At 40.9% G+C, this 23,504-nt stretch overlaps 1 long non-coding RNA gene across 1 annotated transcript; it reads right to left on the reverse strand.

The window, feature by feature from the left end:
* Positions 1-2,782: 2,782 nt before the first annotated feature.
* On the reverse strand, positions 2,783-23,504 carry LOC138767928 (uncharacterized). Its single transcript, XR_011358883.1, has 3 exons — positions 23,395-23,504; positions 22,257-22,363; positions 2,783-3,419 (listed from the first exon to the last, which is right to left on the reverse strand). It is a non-coding gene; the product is annotated as an uncharacterized lncRNA (long non-coding RNA).

The raw sequence follows: 23,504 nt of genomic DNA on the forward strand, positions 1-23,504 counted from the left end.
GGAGGGACGGAGGGGGTGGTGCAAAGTTAGGGCACAGATACTCCCGTTTGACACGGGCTTAAAGTTTAAAAGTATTTTTTTAGGACAATAACTGCATCACCTGCCGAACGGACCCTAGGACAGATCTTAAATTAAAAGCAGCTATTTGAAGGTACAAGTGGTTTGGGGTGGGGTCAGATTGTGGGTACAGAGCCACTTTAAATCCTCCAGGCTATAAGAGGACATGTTTGCTCTCGCAAAGCCCTTGCAATTTTCAGAAACTTGACATAGGAGGTGAAGAAAAGCAAAAAAAGTAAAATATTTTTTCACCTGAACTTTTGTACGCCAGTTTTCTGACATACAGCTTTCACAAATTCCCCTCTGTGTGCTCCCTTGTACACGTGGCTTATACTCAATAGAATAACCTTATATAAGGTTTGGCCTTCTCCAAAATCCAAAGGAGAGGGCAGAGATCTTCAAGGAAGATGAAAAGACCATCTTAAGTTGCTAACTTTTTGGCACCAGGAAACTCCACTATTAAGAAGGTACAGAATGTTTTTTTTTTTTTTTTTGTGAGAACAAACCGGCTACTCTCTTCCTGTTCCTTATCATTATGTCTTTCCTAATTTAAAGTCTGTTACAGTACAACCTTCCAGCCTCTAAATCTCTCGGCATACTTATTTTTAGATAACTACCAGGCATAGGTGGTTATAAACCAGACAAAAACACAATGCATTTTAAAAGGAAAAGGTTGGGAGAAAACAATTTTTTAATGCATTTTTTTTTTCTTTTCTATCATAGGGCTTGAGTCTTTGATAACTTAATTCCTTTTCAATTATGTCTGTGCCAGCCAGCAATCCTCAAACACTTCCACAGCTCCTGACAGGGTTAATGAGAGGATTTAGAACTTTCTAATGTGAGATACAGTGTCCTTGCTTCACATAACAAGCCTGCCATGAATTGGTTCCTTCTTGAGATCTCCACGTGAATCTGCCATTTTGCAGTTTCTTGATCTGTGATTCCTGCTGGTTCCAGCTCATGTCTGCTAAATATGAAACATTAATACTCTAAGTAACCTCATAGGCAAGTGGAGAAAATCCTGTAGGGCTACGAAGGTTTTGGATTTATAAATACAGTGCGATTCATGGTAATGATACATGTTTTATGGTGTAATAATATGCAGGCTAGGGTATAATATTCTAGGGTATAATAAAATCAAAAAGATTCAAGACTTAAAAAAAATAAAATAAATCACAGCCCGGCAAATAATAATAAACTCACGGGTCTTTGTTTTATTAAGGGGGTTTTCAAGTTGTATGTAACAATGTCTCAGCTGAATAAAGAGTATACTTGCATTTAAAGGACAAAAGAAAGATTTTGAAAATTATAAAGTATAGGGGAACAAAGATACAGGCTAACTAATATTGTCTAATGCCAGGGTATCAAACCAACAACCCTCCAGTTGTTCCAAAACTACAATTCCCATCATGCCTGGACAGCCATAGCTTTAGATTTCCCAGGCATGATGGGAATTATTTGCTGGAGGGCCGCAAATTTGACACCTGTGGTCTAATGTAAAAATTGCGCTGCGGAATCTGTTGGGCGCTGCGGAATCTGTTGGCGCTATACAAATAAATATTATTATTATTATTATTATTATATTGGTCACAAATTTGCTCGATTTTACTTAGACTTAGTTTAAACCTTAGTTGGTTTACTATGATGCGTTAAGCAAGAAAACCACTTCTATGCTGCAAAGCCATGCCTCTTTGCCAGACTGGGCTCAAGGGGGGAGATTTATGAAAGGGTGTAAATATACACTTGGTGTAAACTGCCCACAGCAATCAATCACAGCTCCTCGTTTGTTCTATCAGAGCTGAAAGCTGAGCTGTGATTGGTTGCGATGGGCAGTTTACACCAGGTGTATATTTATACCCTTTCATAAATCTCCCCCCTTGAGCCTAGTCTGGCAAAGAGGCATGGGCACCCCGGGCAGCCCCCCTGAACCTACCCCACCTCTGGACAGGGCCCTGCATAAATAAACACTCCTGTGTGTCCCGCTCTCTGTGCTGGTCCCACTGTGGAGCTCTGGCCGCGGCTTATCTGCGCTCAATATGCAAATGAACAGAGAGGATTCTGATGGCCAAAGGAAATGACTGGAGTGGTTTACTATGGCCATTAAACTCATTTCTGCTCATTTGCATATTGAGTGCAGATGAGCTGCGGCCAAATCTCTACAGTGGGACCCGGAGCGGGACACACAGGAACGGTTATGTATGTGGGCCCTGTCCAGGGGTAGGGTGGGTTCCGGGGGGCTTCCCGGGGAACATGTTCTCTTTAAAGGCGAGATTTATCAGAGGGTGTAAAATATAGACTGGTGTGAACTGCCCACAGCAGTTTACACCAGTCTATATTTTACACCCTCTGATAAATCTGGGCCTATATTTTTTAAGTGTTTCAGGTCAGGATGAAAAATGGGACCAGAAGTTTGGGTCTTCTTTGATACCAACACATAATAAGACCATAATGAATGCGACCCCCATTGGATCCAACGGTGGTTGTGTGCATTGCAGTCTCATTATATGTTGGTATCAAAAGAGACCCAAACAAAAAAAGAAAACTCGCCATTGATCCGGCAGTTGGCTGGCATTACAGGTGCACTCTAAAAAGTTCACATATAGTACAATAAAAGCAAAACGTGACAGAAAATTTGGTTAAAAAAGTAACCGTATATTTAGAGTATTATAAGATTAGTAAGATAAATATGACCCTTTTTGCCATTTCATACTCTTATTAGCTATTTACCAAAGAATTACAGAGTTGTATGAATATGCATGAGTAGATATTTATGTATCAAAATAACAGAACTCAATAAACAGAACAAGGTAATAGGTGAGTGATTAAGCCACACCGAGCCGTGTACCCCTAAGCAGTTTGGTCACTTTTGAACTCTATTTACCGGCATTTTATCTAATTGGAAAACTGTCACCAACTTAATTTCAGTGGGCTTTAGAATGATTTACACTGATGTGCTTTAATAGATGAAAAAGCAATCTGTAAATGAATACTTTGACTTTGTTCCCACATCCTCAGATCAAAGTGCAACAAGCCACAGTGCAACAGATTGTAATGCAGATTGGGGAATAACAAACAGAACGTAATTAATCGCATCTGGACCTAATATACCAGTTACATAAATGTTGCATGGTTTTCTTAGGGACATATCAGTTAAAAAAATATTATTTATTCACTGCCATAAAAATAATAAGTACTGTTTTATATCCAACCCCACAATGTATTCATCTTGTACACATTCAGAATCTTTAGGGAGAATTTTTTGTATTGTTTTTTTTTTCTTTCTTTGACTTTTCAGACAATGTATCGAGCATCTGTACCATTTTTTGTGAGATTTCTCCACTTTTTTATTTTTAGTTTTTGTCCTAAAGAGAGGGAACAATGAAACATTTTACAAAGTTGCAAAAATTTCAGCTCAGCTCTACTCTACTCCATAAAATTAACACGCTAAAAAGTGCAATGAAAAAAAAAATAGCAAATGTATTATACATTGTGTAACAATACAATAAACTTTGGTCATTCGAAGCTGACGTAAAGGTAAACATTAAAGATCAAAAAGAGAAGTGACAATAAAGATAAATTTCAAATCTCCCTTTTATTTTATGAAGGGAATGTTTGGGATGGAGAGGATATTTTAGGTCTCCTATTGGGCAACAAATGTGGGCTCACTCATTTCTGTGTGAAGGCTTTTCTCCCAGACTGCACTGCACAATATTGGATTTTTGTTTTGATAATCCATTGGTTATCATTCAAGTGTATTGCAATGCAAATCAATAGGACTGCTCGCTTTAGCAGCTAGCTTTGAAGTTGCATCCTGCCTCTGCAATACAATAATAGTTATCCTTTAATTGCATCTCACAAACCACTATATCCAAACAAACGTACAGGATCCGCAGCGGATTTTCTTCTGCAGGTCCGCAGCAGATTTTATCTAAATAGCTGAACACAGCATCAAATCTGCACCATCAAATCTGCTGCGGATCTGCTGCAGATCTGCTGCAGGTCCCGTATGTGTGAACGCACCCTATTACATAGATAGCCCCAGTCACTAGCCATTGTAGACAGAAGTGAAACTGAATACAGTACATCCAAATACAATATTGATAGAGAAAGTAGTAATATAAGAAGTAATGCTATAAAAATTATATACAGTAGGTGCACATAAATCCTAACAGTGTCAAATCCAAAACAAGTGCAAAGGCAGACAGGTCAAAAGTGCAAAAAATGGTTCATCTGCTTGGAGCATGTTCTATGTTTGTTAGTACAGCAATTCCACAGATATAATAATAATAATAATAATAATAATAATAATAATAATAATAATAATAATAATAATAATAATAATAATAAATAGTATTGGAAAGATAGATAGATAGATAGATAGATAGATAGATAGATAGGAGATAGAAAACAACACTCAAATTGATTCCAACCATCTAGCTGCCTTTGATCATAAATGATTTAAACAGGACATTTTTACACAAGAAAACCTAGATCCTCATTACTATCCTGAAAAAAAAGACATTAAATACAAAGCTAGATATTGTGGTTAAAGTTTATACCAAAGGGAGACTAGATCAAAGGAGGTTTTGCAGAAGCTCACAGCTACTAAAGAAATTAGAATTCAATTGCCTTGACTTTACAGGTTTAAACCCGGCTATGTTCACACTACGTATATTTCAGTCAATATATTTCAGTCAGTATTGCAACCAAAACCGGATTAAAAACACGGAAAGAATCTGTTCACACAATGTTGAAATTGAGTGGATGGTCGTCATTTAATGGCAAATATTTGCTGTTATTTTAGAACAGCGGCTGTTATACTGAAATAATGGCAGTTATTTACTGTTATATGGCGGCCATCCACTCAATTTCAACATTGTATGAACAGAGCCTTTCTGTGTTTTCAATCTGTGTTTTCAATGTTTTGGTTGCAATATGAGGACCACAATACAGACTGAAATTTACGTAGTGTGAACCCAGCCTAAACATGATCGTCCCAGAGTCCTAGCGCAGACATACAAGCGGTTGGGTTGAAGAATAAAAGTTACAGATTAACTTTATACAGTGGAGCAGAAAGCTTTCTGGGGTTGTCTTAACTTCGCCTGTAAATCCTTCTAAGACACTGTGATTTTGTGTGTTTTGTTTTTAGTTCTAAGTTATTAAATATTTAACATACTAATAATAAAAATAAAATAGAAGAGGGTGCACATTTGGAAAGAAATGTTAATTTTACAATTTTATATTATATGGCAAAACACTCGACTAGTGTAAAATATATGAAAACATGAGGATGAGCGGACTTTTCGGATTTCTGGTCCGTGAGAACCAGAACGATCGGCGTCAGATTCCCGCTTTCTGCTTGCTCCGTGCAGCGGGTGGATACCTCCTGGTTCTCAGGGACAAAAAAAACTAAAAGTCTGCTCATCTCTAATCACGGGCAGTTTTGATATATACGCTTTTTTTGTTTTTGTTTTTTATGTTTAAAGGGGTACGCCGGCGGGGGGGGGGGCACTTTTTTGATGGGACGGGGAGGGGGTGGCTGAGGAAAAAGAAGTCCACTCACCTCCCCGGTTTCAGCGGTGGGTCCCGCATCGCGCCGCTCCGGTCCGCTCCGGCCGCTTCCTGGTGTCTGACGCCGCCCAAGACGCTACGTCTCAGGTCCGCTCAGCCATACAGTGAAGGAGGCGAGATCTGAGCGGACTTGACACGGATCCTGCCTCCTTCACTGACCCGCCGGGACCCGCCGCTGGAACCGGGGAGGTGAGAGGACGTCTTTTACCTCAGCCACCCCCTCCCCAGTCCCATCTAAAAAGTGCCCCCACGCTGGAGTACCCCTTTAAATCAACATACATATGGCCACTAGGTGTCTACCTTCCTGTCAAACTGTGGTCCACGCTCCCTTTTTTACCCATTAATTATTTTTACAAAAGAGACCAAGCACAGGAAGTACTACAGAACAGATAAAAAACTAATTTTTAGCGCAGAGGTAACATGAACCACAGTTTGGCTGTGTATATAGCGTTGATTTAAACAAAGAAAAAATAAAAGTAAGCATACTGCAAAACTGCTTGCGATCAAAACCCCCCTTAAGTTCTTAAAATAATTTTTTGCCACAGTGCCTCTTTAAAGCAATATTGCAGTTAAAGATAAGCTAAGCAAATCTGACAAATCAAGATTTGCTGCAAATTGTGCTGTCAATTTGCTTTGTTTTGTGAAGCAAATTGCCGCTGATTCATTACGGAAATTTGGAAAAACAAAAATTAGCGGCCACACATGCTATCTGGAGTGTCATTGGGTGGGAGAAAGGGATTAAGCATAATCGCTAGCGCCTGTCCAATCAGCTGCAGGCCCCTCTGTGATGTCAGCACCTCCCCCTGACCTTCTATATAAGACGCTTTGTTACTGGAGGTGGCGAGTCGGCTGTGTGTGAAGGAGAGAGCAGGATGGCAGCAGGCAGATAGAGCAGAGCAGGGAGAGACTAACAGAGTGATATAGGAACAGAGAGAATAAGAATGTGTAAATTTGATTATTGACTGGCTGATTGACTTTTTAATTGTGATTTTCCGATTTTTGACACTTTTACAATAATGGGGGAGATTTATCAAACTGGTGAAAAGTAGAATTGTCTTAGTTGCCCCTAGCAACCAATCAGATTTAACCTTTCATTTTTCAAAGACTCTGTGAGGAATGAAAAGTGGAATTTTATTGGTTGCTAGGCGCAACTAAGCCAGTTCTACTTTACACCAGTTTGATAAATCCCCCCCAATGTGTTTTAACAAATTTACCCTTCTGTAATAGTCCCAGTACTGTAGCTACAATAGTTTGGCCTGTTTTAATTAAATTCATTAAGACTCGCAAATCGAATCGCATTTGACTGAAAATTCGCAAAGCTCTTAAAACAAATTTCTTCTGCTGCTTCGTTCATCTCTAACTGTATCCAACAACCCACCCACCCAAAACTCTGGTACTGTCCATTTGATGAGAGAAAGTCCTTTCCAACCTTGTCTTGTTTAGAGTACAAAATGATCTTTGAATCTGCAACAGCCTAGTCAATGTGACATGGCCTAGAAGGTCTGTGCCCTAGGCCTGCAACGCTTCTGCTCTCTTCCTACCTACCCTCATCATACGCAACAACCCTGGCAGGATTTCTCCTATTCATTGCTTGTCTTAACAGTGCACATTTGCCGCTTTGGATTGTTAAGGCACATGTGTACTGTTTAGACAAGTGATGAACAGGAGAAATCCTGCCAGGGACGTTCCTAATGATGAAAAGGAAGGGGAGGAAGAAATGAGAAGCATTGTAGGCCTAGGGCACAGACCTTCTAGGCCATGTCACATTGACTCGGCTGCTGCAGATTAAAAGATCAATTATTTTTTACCCTAGCCAAGGCACCAGGAACATTTAAAAAAAAAATCATTTACTTACACTTCCTCACTTTAATGATGTTTTTATTTTAAAACATATTTTGTGATGGTTACAAAACAAAACACAATGTAAAACATCTTTATGAGTTAAAAAAAAAAGTCTTCTCAAAAGGTTGGTAAATTTGGTATTTGTTTTCATGCACCCTGCTGAGAAATGGACACATTCATTCCTTTCCTCTGTCCACTTCAAAACGCAATCATTCAAACACGCAATTGTATACAATGTACTCTGTATGCGCACAAACATTTTTGTATATGGCCACACAGTGCAAGAGATATGCAAACACATATTGTACCAGGCAGGTATGGAAAAAATAGTGGAAACACATCTCAGGGAATAGTCTGATTGGATTGAAGTCTTTCTTCTGTAGCAGAACAACAACCCACAACATATGGTAAGTTCTATTAACCCCTTAAGGACAGAGCCTGAAATGGCCTTAAGGACCGGAGCAAATTTTATGAATTTGACCAGTGTCACTTTATTCATTAATAACTTCGGGATGCTTTTACCTATCCGGCTGATTCTGAGATTGTTTTCTCGTGACATATTGTACTTCACATTTCTTGTAAATTGGAGTCGATACTTATAACGAATCTTTATGAAAAAACCCAAAATAGCGTGAAAAATTGTGAAAAAATGCATTTTCCCAACTTTAAAACTTTTCTGCTTATACAGAAAATGGTTATACCACATACATTATATATTAAATAGCATTAGCAACATGTCTACTTTATGTTGGCGGCATTTATTAAACTATATTTCATTTTTTTTAGACAATAGGAAGCTTAAAACATTAGCAGCAAATTTCCAAATTTTCAGTAAAATTTCAAAATCAGATATTTTTAGGGAACTGTTCAGGTTTAAAGTGTATTTGAGGGGACTGTGTGTTAGAAAGCCTCACGAAGCACCCCATTTCAGAAACTGCACCCCCTAAACTCTGCAAAAGCACATCCAGAAAGTTTTTTAACCCTTTAGGGGAGTCACAGAAATAAAAGCTAAGTGTGTAAGAAATTTGAAAATTTTAATTTTCTGTGCAGAGATTTTATTGTAATCCAATATTTTTCATAATTATAAACCTATTACCAGAGAAATGCACCCCAATATTGATTGCCCCATTTCTGCAGTTTATAGAAATACCCCATATGTGGCCCTATTGCGCTATTTGACGCAACCACAAGCCTCAGATATAAGGGAGCGCCTAGTGCATTTCAATGGCTCCGTTATTTTTGGTCATTTTTGACTGTACCACTTCAGGTTGGCAGAGGCTCTGGGGTGCCAAAACCTAAAAAACACCCCTAAAGGGACACCATTTAGAAAACTACACCCCTCAAGGAATGTAACAAGGGGTGCGGTGAGCATCTGGACCCCACAGGTGCTTCACAGATTTTCCAAACAATATGGCTTGAAAAAAGACTAAAGTATTTTTTACACTAAAATGTTGTTCTAGCCTTCAATTTTTCATTTTCACAAAGGGATAAAAGGAAAAAAAAAACACAAAACATGTAGTGCAGTTTCTCCCGAGTACGGAAATACCCCACATGTGGACATAAAGTGCCAAGCGGGCGCAGGACGAGCCTCCAAAGGGAAGGAGCGCCAATTGGCTTTTGGAAGCTGGATTTCACTGGAATGGATTTCAAGGGCCATGTCGCATTTACAGAGCCCTCGTGCTGCCAAGACACTGGAAACCCCCCACAAGTGACCCCATTCTGGAAACTACACCCCTCAAGGAATCTAACAAGGGTTGCAGTGAGCATATGGACCCCACTGGTGACGGGCACAAATGTGGAAAAATGTGACGTGAAAGTGAAAATTTTCATTTTTTCACTTTCATGGCACAAATGTGCCCGTCATCCAGGGGTCCATATCCTCACTGCACCCCTTGTTAGATTCCTTGAGGGGTGTAGTTTCCAGAATGGGGTCACTTGTGGGGGGTTTACAGTGTTTTGGCAGCACGAGGGCTCTGTAAATGCGACATGGCGTTCATCATCCATTCTAGCCAAATCCAACCTCTAAAATCCAAATGGCGCTCCTTCCCTTCGGAGGCTTGCCCTGCACCCACATGGCGCTTTATGTCCACATGTGGGGTATTTACGGACTCGGGGGAAATTGCTCTACACATTTTGTGTGTTTTTTTCTCTTTTAACCCCTTGTGAAAATGATAAATTCAAGGCTAGACCAACATTATAGTGTAAAAAATTTAATATTTCATTTTCACGCCACATTGTTCCACATTTGTGCCCGTCACCAGTGGGGTCCATATGCTGACTACACCCCTTGTTACATTCCTTGAGGGGTGTAGTTTCCATAATAGGGTCACTTGTGGGGGGTTTAACTGTCTTGGCAACACAGGGGCCTTTTGAATGCAACATGGCCCCTCGAAATCCATTCCATCCAAATCCAGCCTTCAAAAACCAAATGGCGCACCTTCCCTTTGGAGGCTTACCCTGCACCCGCATGGCGCTTTATGTCCACATGTGGGGTATTTCCGTACTCAGGGGAAATTGCTCTACACATTGTGTTTTTTTTTATCTTTTAACCCCTTGTGAAAATGAAAAAATCAAGACAAGATCAATGATTTAGAGTAAAAATTTTAAAAAAATTACACTAAATGTTGGTCTAGCCTTGATTTTTTTCCATTTCCACAAGGGGTTAAAAAAGAAAATGAACACAAAACGTGTAGGGTAGTTTCCCCTGAGTACGAAAATACCCCACATGTGGACATAATTTGCCATATGGGCACAGGGCAAGTCACCAAAAGGACAGAGCGCCATTTAGAGGCTGGAATGGGGGATGGAGGCCATGTCGCAATTACAAAGCTCCTGTGCTGCCAGAACAGTAGAAACCCCCGACAAGTGACCCAATTCTGGAAACTACACCCCATAAGGAATCTAACAAGGGGTGCAGTGAGCATATGGACCCCACTAGTGATGGGCACATGTGTAGGACATGTGCCGTGAAAATAAAAAATACCATTTTTTTCATTTTCACGTCCCAAATGTGGCCGTCACCAGGGGGCCATATACCCGCTGCCCCACTTGTTAGATTCCTTATGGGGTGTAGTTTCCAGAATGGGGTCACTTGTGGGGGGTTTCTACTGTCCTGGCCGCACAGAGGCTTTGTAATTGCATCATGGTATCCTCTAATGGGAATGGCGGCCATACCTATTTAGCTGGGGAAAAGGGACAATTCTAATTTATTTTGGGGGTATTAGGCCAATTATTAGTTTATAAGGTTGGAAAATGACAGGTGTCCATCAAATTCAACCTGTGTTGATCCAGAGGAAGGCAAAAACCCCTCGTGAGGCAGACGACAGTAGCCTCATCACAGGGGAAAATTCCTTCCCGACTCCATAATGGCGATCAGAATAATCCCCGGACCAACGTGACCCCTGAAATAGGAATAAGGGACAGAATTTAGATAATGTAGAACCCCAGTGACGTGTGGTGCGCCTTGAAGCGATCCAGTATGCAGAGGCCGGGGGGATCAGGACAGGTGTCACACTGGTAAATGGTGTCCTTCCTGATCCCCCTGTTACGCCCCACACTGCGCTTCTTCTGGGGTCTCTCTTTCTCCAGTGTGGGGGACGTCACCTGGAAAATGTTGTCCTGGTGCGATACGGGGTCCTTCATATCCAGAAGCGCTGGGTCCGCTCCATGGCTGCTAAATATTAGGGCTCTATTACGGCTTCTGATATGTTCGGATCGTGCCGCAAGCGACAGTAGCTCGGGCAGCGAGGGACCGGAAGAGGGGGTGCTGGTATAAAAGTTATCCCCGTACAGGTGGTGACCTTTATCCAGCAGTGGGATGATCAGTTCCCGGACGATCTTCCCACTTGTTCCGAGGATGGGGGGGGGGGCATCTGGCGGCTGGATTCGAGTGTCCCTTCCTTCATACACTCTAAGGGTACGTGCACACTGCGGAATCGCGAAGGATAACCCTTTGTGCATTCCGCAGTTGGCACCCGCCGGCGGACTGATGCAGGCGCACGTCTCCGTCCGTGTCGTAGACTCCATTCTATGCACGGGCGGATTCCGCTCTCCGTCCAACGTGTTGATGGAATGACGGATGATGGAATCCGCCCATGCATAGGATAGAGTCTATGACACAGGCGGAGACGCGCCCCTGCATCAGTCCGCCGGCGGGTGCCAGCTGCGGAATGCACAAAGGGTTATCCTTCGCCATTCCGCAGTGTGCACGTACCCTAAATCTGTAAGTGTACCCTGAGGTACTCTCACAGAGTTTGTAGAATTTCACGCCATACCGTCATCTCTTATTGGGACGGTACTGGCGGAAAAGACGTGTCTGGGGGGCAGCGTACGCTACGCTACTCCCAGACACGTCACTGGATGATGAGGAGGATGAGGATGAATGGAGGAAAGAAGGATCCCCCCAATTCATCCTCACTGGCTGTTTCGGTGTCGGAGGCAATAATAATGTATGCGTCCGACACCGAAAACACCCTGGGGGCCATCTTTATATGGGGATTGGTATATGGGGTATGTAGTGGTGTAGTGTAAAACTTTATTCAATGTAGTGTGGTGTAATGTAGTGTTTTTTTACGTGTTTTTTACAGTAAGTATACAAAAAAAACCTACGCCAAAAATGGTGTTGCTGATGAATGCCGCACTTATGTTCGGCACTTATCAGCAGACCGTGGCAGTAGGATATAAAAAAAAAACACCCTACGCCAAAAAGGAGGAGTTGCTGATTAGCAGCGCACTTTCGTGCGATGCTGATCAACACTCAGCGGCGATAGGGTGCGGAAAATAGAAAAAAAAAAAATTGGGAAAAAAAATTTTTTTTTTACTACATTCTGAACATCCCTGTAGTGGCTGATACGTGTATTACACTTATCAGCCGCTAGGGGGCAGCAGAGCGCAAGATCCGAAAATAGACGACGCTGGAGCCGGAAAAATACGAAAATAGACGACACTGGAGCCGGAAAAAGCCGATCGGGACTCACGGAAGAAGCCGAAGAGGAAGAGGACGCCGGGAACCCGGAAGACGCCGATCAGGACCCCGGGACAGGTGAGTAATGTACAAATACCTGCTCCGGACCCCTCAGCTACCTAGCTGAGGGGTCCGGAGCAGGTATTTATTACTTGTGGGGACTTTGATCGCCGTGAACGGCCGGCCGGCTGGCCGGCCGTTCACGGCGATCGGGACGGTGGTACCGTGACCACCATTACTTTTTACAGTAATGGCGGTCGGTGCCGTCCTCGGACAGCACCGACCGCCATTTTTTTCCGGGTCATCGGGCTACCGATGGCCCGGAAAGGTTCCGATCGCCGCTATGGGCTTATCAGCCAATAGCGGCGATCGTCGGCATGGGGGGGGTTAACAACCCTCCATGCCGACAGGGAGAGATGGCCTGCTATGTATTATAGCAGGCTATCTCCCCCGATCGGGACCCGGCCGGCCGCGGCGCCCGTTTAAAGGGATGACGTACCGGCACGTCATGGGTCCTTAAGTGACAGTGATCCATGACGTGCCGGTACGTCATGGGTCCTTAAGAGGTTAAGAACAATTGTTAAAGGTTTGTCCAGCGAAAATCTTTTTCTTTCAAATCAACTGGTGTAAGAAAGTTATTTAGATTTGTAATTTACATCTATTAAAAAATCTCAAGTCTTCCCATACTTATTAGCTGCTGTATATCCTGCAGGAAGTGGTTTATTTTCAGTCTGACACAGTGCTCTCTGCTGACATCTCTGGCCAAGACAGGAACTCTTTATATGAATCCCCATAGAAAACCTCTTCTGCTCTGGACAGTTCCTGTCTCGGCTAGAGATGTCAATAGAGAGCACTGTGTCAGACTGAAAACAAAACAACATTTCCAGCAAGACATACAGTAGCTGATAAGTATGGGAAGACTTTTTTAATAGAAGTAAATTACAAATCTATATAACTTTCTGACACCAGTTGATTTGAAAAAAAAAAGGTTTTTGCTGGACAACCCCTTTAAGGTAAATATGAACAAGGAGTCCTGGAGGTGATGATATGGCCCCACAGAGCCCTGATTTCATCATCACCCTGTCTGGGATTATAAGAAGAGACTGAAGGATCTGAGCCATGACATCCAGAGAAGATCTGGGGTTAGTTCTCCAAGATAATGAAATAACCTCTCTTCTGATTTCCTTTATACACTGTGTACAAGTTACCTAGAAGAATTGATGCTGAAGGTATGGGTCGGTCACACCAAATACTGATTGGTTTATACTGTATAATTTTTCTATCCATTCACTTTACACTTTGTTTATTTATAAAACAATCAACGCTTCCATTTGTGAGAGCTTCCTTACTTTGTCGCATGTTTCCTCACCTGCCTAGACTTTCACACAGTGTCGTATATAACATAGACACGTCATTTGGTTGCTTTGGAGACCTTAAGGAGCAGGGTCCCACCCTCTGTGCCGGTGGGTCCTAAGCTTAGGCAAGATTCTTCTCTCCAAAGGAACTGCATTATTAGCAAAAAAGAGTTGGGAATTGGCCCATGGGTCCTAGAGGGAGAAATAAATGCTGGTCCTTTTGGATGCAACTAAAGATGAGCAAACTTTGACCAAACCTCTTCTGAACCTGAATGTTCTGCATTTGATTACAAGTGACTGAAGAAGTTTTATGCAACCTTGGGAGTCCTGGAAAACATGTCTGCAGCCTATGGCTCTATCTATGTTTTCCAGGAAGCCGTAGGGCTACATCCAACTTCCTCAGCCACTTGTAGTTAAATGCAGAACATTCTGGTTCCGATGAGGTTTGGTCAAGGTTTGCTCATCCCTAGATGTAACATCTTAAACGATAATGAGGGTAGATTTTAATCATGGCAATAAAGTAGGCATATTGTCTTCTATATATATCACTGCTAAGGTGTCAGCTTACAGATGACTTCATAATTGGTTTTATTCCATATGTGCAAGTTTAAAGGGATACTCTGGTGAAAATATTTTTCTTTCAAATCAACTTGTTTTAGAAAGGTATACAGATTCGTAATTTACTTCTTTTTAAAAATATCAAGTCTGCCTATACTCATCAGTTGCTGTATGTCCTGCAGGAAGTGGAAGTATTCTTTTCAGGTTGAGACAGTGCTCTATGCTGCCACCTCTGTCCATGTCAGGAACTGTCCGGAGCAGGAGAGAGTTAAGCAGAGAGCACTGAAAAGAAAGCACCATATCCTGCAGGACATACAACAGCTAAAAAATATGGGAAGACTTGAGATTATAAAATAAAAGGAATTTACAAATCTATTTTATACTTTCTAAACCAGTTCATTTGTGTGAGGAATATGGACATCCCTGTCCCTATTCATGAGTGTGTACAGTCATATTATAGGTGGTTATGAAAGTGTTTTACGTATTCAAACACTATAGACTGTTATGTGTATTCCACTCACTATACCTTAGCTTGTCCAAAGATCATAAACTCTGGGCAATTTATTGATAGTCTCTGATCAGGAAACACTAGGCCTGGTTTATTGAGGGTCTCTGATCAGGAAACACTAGGCCTGGTTTATTGAGGGTCTCTGATCAGGAAACACCAGGCCTGGTTTATTGAGGGTCTTAGGAAACCTAGAGTTCTTATCTACTTCAAAGAATGGATAGACCCACTCAAGCACAACACCCCCCAACCCCAGGGCAATGGTTTAATTACAGGACATATGCAATGAGGTGTCCCTGGTCCTTCCCCATTGTCACCTAATCAGCCAATCAGGGACAACTGATTATCCTAATCACCTGATGGGCAGCTCGGAAATCTAGGCTGAGTTTTGATGGTATAAAATATGGCGGCAACAGCAAAACCTGGTGGTAGTGTAGGGAGTCAGTCTGACTGAGCTGCGATCCATGATTTCTCCTACCCCCTGGGAAGGCAACAACTATTGTAAGTCTTAGATAGTTCCTGCTTATTTTTCCCTTTTATTTTATACTGTTATTGCATGTATGTCATCTTAGTTTCCCTTTATTTTTGTAAGCACTGTACCTTTTGTCTATTAAAATTTGAAACTTTAATAAGTTTAGTCCTTGTATGGTCTAAGAATCCATAGCCTTTGGATGTAGTGTTTTAACCCTGTGAGTGCCAGTGAGTGGTGTTGAGGGTTGACAGTGTCCTTTCACATTTAATTTGAAAGGTGGTGGCAGCGTGTTTGTTGAGGTTCTTGGACTGGGTTGGGGTGTGATTTATGCTCAATTTGCCACCTGAACGGTAGGTGAGTGCAAGATTCAGTGAGTGGAAATAGATTAATCCCTTGCAGTGGCATCCACGTCACATGCTGGTACAGTAAGTGTGTTTGTGCCAATTTGTAAGAATTTTTTTTTTTTTTTGCTGTAGTATTTCCTTTAATTTCCCTCTAATGTCCATACTCCTGCCCTATATAAGAAGGTGTAAATATGATGTACAATTTTATCTTATAATTTCAACTAATAAATACTTCACTGTAGGATTGTATTTTTGAAATGATTCCTTATTAGATAAAACACAATGAATTACAGTTTATACTTTGCTATAGTTTTCTGTAAGTGATTGCAAGAACAATACTAAGAAATGCCTTGAATACTTGATGTCTTGTTGGTGCTGGTGAAAAAGAATTATTATTTTTTAAATGAACATGGATTAGCCAGGTTAACAGTGATGTGATTTCTCCCACGCAAATATATATATTTTTTTCATAGAACATGTTATATATCTCATATATGGTGACACAATGTCACACAATGTAATTTTTCTATGAAGTAACATTGTAATATTAATTTTACATTTTGGATTAAAAGAGTAACTTCAAAAACAGTAAGAAACATGAAATCTTTGAATTGAAATGCACAGGTACTTCAATCCAACTTAAACAGCGGCGAACAAACTCATTAATTTTATTTCATTTCATTGTAATGTAAAAAGTTGTTTGAACTTTTATCAACTTTGCATTGGCGAATCAAATACGTGAAGGTTTGTAAAGAGTCTGGAGGACCTGTCCTATGTTTCACTTGAACAGATGCCATTTAAAATGGACAAAGAAAATTCAATATAGTACAATTATATTTTCTACTTCTTCACAGCTTTAAGCTGATTACAATATAGAATAGCAAAACAACAGACAAACTAGGGCTCGGATCACATTCTGCAGTGCTGTATTTTTTTAACCAGCTTTGAATTCATGGACATGGCTTTAGCATACCCGATACATCTTTGATGGGTTCTAGTCGATTGCACTTTTTTTTTTCACAGCAAGAGAGTCTATCTTTGTAAAAGGTAACTAAGAGTCAACAGATGAAAGAATTTATCCTTCTTAAAGGGGACCTGTCAGTTGGATTCTGCCTATTAAACTGCTCAGACTACATTGAAACAACCTTCATTACTGTGCCGTCATCTAACATTCCTGTTATGTCAAATCCACAAAATACTTTTATTCCAAGATGTGCGCTATGCAAATTACCTCTTAAAAGAGAAGTCCATTAAAAATAAAAAATTAATAAAGAACATAATTAAGAATGTATACTTACTCATCCTCCATGCTCCTGCAGGACCGCTTTAACTGCTCTCTGACCTGACAGCAACCGGATGTCATTTTCTCCTGGCTTCCTGGTACGTCACGGCACTGGATCCTGCTGCTGCAACGTCATGACCCAGCTGATAGATTGTCGCTTAGCCAGTCAGTGACTGCAGCGGTTTTCTGTCCGAGTCGTGAGGTTGCAGCAGCAGGAACTGTAATAGGCCAACAGTTGTCAGAGAGCGATAAGGTAGCACTGCTTGGATATGGGGAAGGGTAAGTATACATTCTTTATTATGTTCCTGCACCCCTTGTCTGCAAGTAAACTTTTATTTTAGATGGATTTCTCCTATAGCACTTTTGTTTTTTCTTCCTCGTTTTTAAAAGGGTCTTGATTTTTGTGATACCAATTGTACTTAAAAATAATTTTCATTGGAAAATTGGAAAAAAAAAACTACTTTTTTTTAAAAAAAAATTAATTTCAGGAGGGTTTGCTCTGTGGTAAAAAAAAATTAACTTAATGGTACATCCCTGCTGCGAGTTTGTCTGCCACTGAGTAAACAGGGTCGGGATCCGCAGCGAGGCTCGCTGCAAATTCATAGTGAGAAACTCGCTGCGGATCCGGCAAGTGGGTTTGTACCCTAAAAAAAAAAAGTTTAAAATTGAGCTATAATGATCCTTTTATTTATGTATTTTTTTTGTCTATTGGGGCTATTTGATGTGTAATTTTTTTGCCCCATAGGAAGGCCATCCCTCACCTGCACCAAAAAGTTACATCGAAGATATTGTGTGCGCTGTGCAAAGCTACCAGTGCCAAGGTCCACATTACCTCTGATGTGTGGATCTGTGAGCACGGTCAGAGACATTACATCTCCCTAACGGCCAACTGGGTGAATGTAGTGGTGGCTGGACCTGACAAGGGAATGTTCCTGCCACATGTCTGTCTATCACCCAAGTTTGCTGGACAGTAATCATTGCCCCCTGTATCCTCCTACTCTGCTTCCTCCTCTGCCACCTCCTCTTCTGGCCATCATAGCCCATGCACCACCTATTTCAGCACAGCTAGGGGGAAGTCACAGCAGACTGTGCTTAAATTGATCTCTCTGGGGGGCAAACCCACACAGTGCAGGAGCACTTTGGTACCAGCTCTGGGCATTGCCTATTTGGTGCACAACCCTTGCCTGGGGCATATGCTGAACTTATTGGTGCAGAGCTTTCTGGTGCATTCCCTCAATATGCCAGATCTGCTTTATAAAGTGTGTTCCATATGTGCACATTTTAGGCATTCCCACCCTGCTGCTAGTCTGTCCGTGCTGCAAAAAAACTTACTAATAGAGTTCTAATGTGTTTTGCAGAAGCCTATTGTTTTTTTGTTATTTTAATATTTGTAAATTTCATTTGACCATCCCTTCAACTGATGAAATATTCAAAAATTAAAAAAAAAAGAAAGAAAAAGCCCTACATTACTACGGCCCGGGCGGGAGATATAATTCTCAACAGTACACACAATGTTAAACAGCTGCATAGAGTCTCCAGTGTTGCAGCAAAACCGTGCAGTTATTGGACATAGCGTGTGCATGATGCATGATGACGATCAAGACTAAGACCTTCATGTCTTGGAAGGGGGGCTTTAGATGTCTTCTGCTTCATGGACATCCCCTTTAAATAGCCATTTAGAGTATTTTGTTGATATACAATTATCAAAGTAAGTTTGCAAACCTTCAAGTTTACAGCACTCACTTGTTTTGTTTTTTAATAGAGATAAGTGAATAGTGAAATATTCGATAATTCGAAATTCTATTCAAATAGCTCCTGATATTCGTATATTCGAATGAATATTGAATCCCATTATAGTCCCATTAAGGGAAAAAAATACTTGGGTTCTGGAAATCAATATTCGACCACTAGGAGGTCACCAAGTGCCCAATGACACCTCAGGAAATTATGCCAACACCTCTGCTATGCATATGGGACAGGAGGGGAAGCATGCCTGGGTACATCTAACACTAGTGATAACCGAACATTCCAATTTTCCCAAGTGTAGGCCGAAGATTCACAAACAAATTATGAACGTAAAGTAGAAGCGTACATTTCAGTCTAGCAGTATGCACTTGCGTACATATCAGGTCAGTTGCAGTGTAAAATACGTGATAACGAAAATTAACGATAACTACAAATCAGTAGTAGCAAGATAACAGGTATTATCCCACAATCACAGTATACAGCCGTATACCGGATATATTATTGGTTTTTAAAATAATAAAATTAAAGAGCTGGTCAACTCTTTTACAGGATGCAGTCTGCTCAAATCAGTAGTAGCAAGATAACAGCTATTATCCCCTAAAAGCTCTCTCTCCCTGGTATACAGTCTGAACCTCTCTAGTTTCAACCAGCAACTGACACGAATCTGAAATCCACTAATCTTATATACAGAAGGTCACATGGTTTAGCCAGCCAATCACACTTAGAGGTTTTTTTTTTTAAAGTCCTGCCTATTACTAGTGCCTGTCCCTACCCCCTGCATGTTTATTGGCTGGAAAAAAGCACCAGGGGATGTGGAGGGGGGTGAATCAAATTTTTACGGTGTTATCGTTCGAACATTCGAATGCAATCGAATAGAGTACTATTCGATCGAACACTATTTGCTCATCACTATTTATTATGTATTAACTGTATTTTACAGCTCAGAGATATATTCAGTATTCTTTTACCAGAAGATGGAATTATTATCTTTGTTAAGGCTATGTTCCCACACAGTATGTTTGCTCACTATGTTGGTAACTATTTTGCAACCAACACAAGAAGTAAATTGAAGACTTGAACATTGAAGGAAGCTATGTTCACACACTTTTGAAATTTAGTGAATGGCTGCCATTTAATGGCAAATAATTGCTGTTACTTGAAAACAATGGCCATTGTTAAATATATATATATATATATATATATATATATATATATATATATATATATATATTATTTCGCACTAAATGGTGGCCATCCACTAAATTTCAACAGTGTGTAAACATAGCCTTTCTGTGTTTTCAATCCACTCCTGATGTTAGTTGCAAAATACTGAGCAAACATACTGTGTGGGAACATAGCCTAAAGGAGCACTTTAATGAAAACATATACACCCATAGGCTATGTTCAGGCAGCGCTTAACAGCATCCGTTGCATGGCAACTGTCAAACTGCCAGCCGCCGGGCTGCATTCAGGACATTCCTGCAGCTCATACCTCTGTATTAGCCACATGGACATTCTTTTTTCACAATTGACTTGGGGGCACTGTTGGGTGTGCCCGCAAATCATTTAGCCATTTACATTCTGTGAACAGCTATTATTTCCGGACGGTGTTCGGTGGAAAGCGTCTAGAAATATTAGGCAGGTATATTATTCTAAAGAACGGGCGTTAACATAATGCTGTGTGAACATAGCGGGCGGCATTGCATTGACATTAATGCAATGCCTCTCCTGCAGTAGAGAAAAGATGCTGATTCCATTGCAAACAGAGTCCGTTCTTTACTGAATTATAATGACGTGTGAACAGAGTCATATAAACCTTTTCACCTTATCTCTAGTCTCAATATACTCAGATGCATCTTGTGCAGCAAACAGCCTTTGGCTATGTTCATACAACATCTAAAAAGGAAAAAAGCGTCCAATTTTGTTTGAACAAAGACATCCATTTAAGTGACTTCAATAAATTGCATTGAAGCCTATAGAATAACAGACTTTTTTTTCCCACACATTGTATTGAACAATTGACTTCTTTTGAGGCAGACGTAATACAATACACTGTGTATTCCATAGACTTCAATGCATTTTTGTCAGGGACAGGGAGGCAGGGACAAGACACGACAGTGAGCCCTAATACTGAACCCACCAACTGTCCCTACCTACTTGCCTCAAACAGCCCTAGGTAGTCGTGGTCAACCACGAAGACATTCTCTGTACTGGATACGTGCACACAGAACAAGACAGACAAACAAACACAATAAAGGATAGTCAAACAAACAAGGTCAGAACCAAATGGGCAGCACAGTACAAAATCAGGTAACAGTCGCATAGTCAAAAAGTCAAGCCAGAAGTCAGGTAACAAAGACAAGCAACCAGAGGAATTAGGTACGGGGTCGCAGGAAAAGACAGGGTGAAGCTGGGATCAGGGTGTTAATCTAATAGCCAGCTCTGAGAAACTCCTTCAGCTTAGTTTTGGACCGGTGCTCTGATTTCCCAGTCTCCAGACAGGCAGATGAACAAGTCAGTCAAGAAGCCCGCTGAGCTGCAGTAATTAGATCGTTGCAGGGCTCTTGTTAACTCTTGCATTGCCGTATGCAGAGAATCACTTGGGTGTGTCACATAAATGCAAAAACCAGGCCCAGTTCACACCAGGTTACTGCATGATCCTGACAATTTTACTGAAGTACCTTAAAGTGTCACTGTTGTTTAATTTTTTTTTGCAGAAATCAATAGTATAGGCAATTTTAAGAAACTTTGTAATTGTAAAAAGCATTTTTATCATGAAATCGCTTTTTGAACTATACCCCGTCTCTTCCTGGTTCTCTTATGGAGAGGGAAGGGGTTGAGGGAGATGAGGCCCAAAAACAGGACAACAAAGAGTTAATGTACAGCTACATCACAGGGCTATCTCCTCTGAAGTCAGAATTGACCTCTGAATACAGGCTTTCACACAGGTCCAGTTGTGTAATCCTTTGTTCTCTGCTGCTTACCGATCTAATCTCCCTACTTACCCCTCCCCTTTCCATAGGTTACAAAGGGGTCGACTGATGTAAAAGAGGTGAGATTTCTTGATAATGAACAGTGGATGAGAGAGAGGAGGGAGGGGGGGGGGGTACCTGGGGAAAGTCTTTTTGAATGCAGAAAATGGCAGATTTGCCTAATAAACCCAATTACAAAGTTTCCTAAAATTCGCCTGGACTATTGATTTCTGCAAAATAAATAAATAAATAAAGATACGACAGTGACACTTTAAACTTAGGAAATAACGGACGTCTTTTTTAAAACAAAAGTCTATGGAGGAGATACAGGTATGTGTATCAGGCATTTTGTCTGCTCTCATATTGTGATGAAAGGCTGTTATGAGGAATCACATTCCATCATGTAACTAATGAATAGATACGGCCAGACATATCTATAGTTGTTCCCAGTGCTGAAATCCTGGCTGTCCATGAAAAGCCCACCGACCCCCCGGCGGAGCCACTTATATTTACCCCTTCCTCGAAGTCCCTGTCCTGGACCCCTTCCCACCGTCGGGAAATCCCCTTCAGAAGCCGTGCACGCGCTCACCAGAGAAGAGAATGACTGTGACAGGGACTTCGAGAGGGGGATAAGTATAAGGCACTCCACCGGTGGGTCGGACGGGCTTCATCCCGGCAGTCGGAGTGACAGGTTCCCTTTAAAGCAATGTACCAGATTGTACAGTTGCATCAAATATTTTGCATACAATGTATTAAAGAAAAGGTTATATAATGCAGTGTAGTCTCTATGTGTGATATCACTTGGGTGAACAAAGATGTGTCTTATTAGAGAATGTTAAAGTCATCAATATTTCCCGCAAAATAAATCAAAGCAGAAAATAACAATTCAGCTTGCTCCTCTCCTGCCGACAACTTTATGCTATAATAGCCAATGCTGACTTTATTGACAGAAAGACTGATGATTTTAATTATTGTTTCCAGCTTCTAGTTCTGTGGGACTGTATAATAATTTTTAGAGGCTTATTTCATTTATACAGAAATGTCATTGTCACTTATAATACTGAAAGATGGATGGATGAACCAGTGAACAATTTGTAAAACAAATGGTGTCAAAACACAACAGCTGAGCAGCTATTAATGTAGAAAAGCACAACACAGGCTTTACCTGAGCTCCGAGAAGACAATAAGAAGGTTTGTTCTCTTTATGTGTCAGTTATATTAGTACTACACCATCATTACCAACCCCATTCACTACTTCCTTTTTAAAAGTAAATTTCAATGTCATTTCAAATTTGTGAGGAAGAAAAAGATGCAAAGCAACCCTCTCATAGCACGCTTTTGGAAGCAAAACTTGTCAATGTGCTCATCCTAAATGGATCCAAGAAAAGATAAACATATATTCCTTGTGTTACTGCTAGGTTTTGTTCCCTCACATTTTTTTTTATCACATTTCCGCGTGTATTATGTGACCAAAATACCTGTGAAAACATAAATGCAATGTGTTTTGCTTTTTTTTTTGCATATGCAGATCTATGCTGCATTAACATGATCCCAATAACACAAAACTGCTCACAGTAACATTATGTTCCAACACGGCACTCACATTATTTATGTCTTACTAGCATCGCCTTGTTTATCCAGCCTTCCAGTTTAAAAAAAAATATATATATATACTCACTTCTCCTAGTTCCCCTCAACTGATGTGTCAATTGGTGCCCAGTCCTCACCTTTACTTCCTTTATCCTGAAGAAGTGTTGTTTTAGCAAGTCTCTGCTCAGCCGACAGACCAAGGTGGTACAAGCTTTAGCCAGTGATAAGTTAAAGGTTAACCTGCTGA

This window comes from Dendropsophus ebraccatus, chromosome 11 (assembly GCF_027789765.1).
Source record: "Dendropsophus ebraccatus isolate aDenEbr1 chromosome 11, aDenEbr1.pat, whole genome shotgun sequence".
Taxonomy (NCBI): Eukaryota; Metazoa; Chordata; class Amphibia; order Anura; family Hylidae; genus Dendropsophus; species Dendropsophus ebraccatus.